The sequence below is a fragment of the Protomyctophum bolini genome (assembly GCF_963924005.1).
Source record: "Protomyctophum bolini genome assembly, chromosome: 7".
Taxonomy (NCBI): domain Eukaryota; kingdom Metazoa; phylum Chordata; class Actinopteri; order Myctophiformes; family Myctophidae; genus Protomyctophum; species Protomyctophum bolini.
Window position 1 is genome coordinate 18,812,404 of NC_137868.1, and position 1,903 is coordinate 18,814,306.

Here is a 1,903-nt window from a genome sequence, read left to right on the forward strand (position 1 = left end):
ACTTGGACGGCCTTAGCCGTCATCACAAATGTGATGAGGTCAGCACATTTGGGCAAGTGGCTATGGCCAAAATTAGGTCAAGGAGTGTTTTTCGTGTAAAATTAATGCTTTGAATGGATTCAGAATCATGGTTTGACATGTCACATGCTACTTACAGTAAAGCATAATGACATTTGGAAAATGTTCCCTTTTTTGTTGATTGTCTATGGTGTGGTATACACCATAGACAATCTCACGTCAAAACAGTTCTCAATGTTTACATCTTACCACATGATGAGAAGACATGTGGACATATTCTTATGTCTCTGTATGCGATCTGACCGTTATTATTTTGATTACACTGTCATGCTCGTTAGAGGACAGGTAGAGAGCATCGCATACGTGTGTTTGGAAATGTTGCTGAAGGTTATGTTATTTTGTCAGCTGACACCCATACAGTGTATATTTACTTATTTTCCACAGCTTTTGGGCCTCTCTCACCTGCTATCTTTCTCTCAAGCTGGTTTACGTCTCTTTGCAACTGGTCTCTCTCCACAATCAGGTTGTTGTATTTGGTGTATAGCTGGTCTCTCTGCTTGATCAAGTGGGCCTCTAGCTGGTCTCTTTCCATGTATAGCTGGACTCTCTCAAGGATCAAACTGTTGTATTTGGTGTGTAACTGTTCATAGTTGTAGCAGTTGTTTTGTTTATTGTCTGAATTATCTTCAAAGGAGTGAAGGTGACAATAAACAGAGTTGTTAGTACTGAATGATGAGGTCAAGCATCTGTGTGGAAATGAGCTTTGAGAAGAAGAAAACTCAATGTTCCTTATGGTGTGTTTTTATGTGCATCAAAAGTAAAGTATTACGTCTGTTTTTACTTTTGTAAGTACATTCATTTGACCTTTGACCTCCTGATACTCACAGTCCACGGCCATGTCTGTGGTTCTCACTGCTGGTAGAACACACAGCAGCATAAAACACACTTCAAGCACTCTGACCATGTCTCTCGTCTCTGGACGATGAGGTCTCTCTGGACAACTGGAGGATATTATTACAATAGAATTCAACTTTTATATGATCAGCTTCAATGTTTCATTTCAAAGAACACACAGTGAATATTATATATTGAAGTAATTTGGTGCAGACTTCAGTGTCTGCATGAAGGCATGTGTAATGCAGGTGATCACTGATCAGTCACATGCGCTCTTTGTTTGATTGGGGCAGGCTATTTAAACCTCCCTGCTTACTGCTCATTCTTCAAATCCAAGATTTGTCTGACAATTCTTTTTGTTTTTAACATGTCTTCACCCAACAACATTCACCCTTTGTCAAGTCACGCCCCTGGTTGTGCCCCTCTTCGCACCCATTGGTTGCCAAAATTCCTTTCCGCCAATCCACTACCATTGAAATAACGTGCTTTTCAGTTGCTTCGTATTGATATTCTGTGCATTCAAAACAAACTGGTCAAGGCTACTACTTGGCCTTACGCCCTGAACCCACCTCACCCCTGCCCACTTTGACAGGCTGGAATGGCTTAGGGTTGACAGCATCTTGCAATGGGTCTGGTCCACAAGATTCGATACACCACCAAGATACCCATGTACTGTCTAAATACTTCCTTATTGTAAACGAAGTCTACACCCACAACACCAGAGGGAGATTCGGCAGAAACAAGGGACTTAATTCATTTCGCTCCTATGCCACCAAAATGTGGAACGCCCTACCAACAGTCATTAAGACATGCAAATCCCTTGACTCCTTCAAAACTGCCCTCAAAGGGCACCTACGGACGGCTGCAAATCGAAACTGGCCCCCGTAAAAACCCACCCCTTTCCCCCCTGACTGTTTCTTTTCCCTTTTTACCTCCTCTATGATGATTTCCTGTTTTGACTACATAGCCTGCTGGTTAGTCGGTCAGGGAC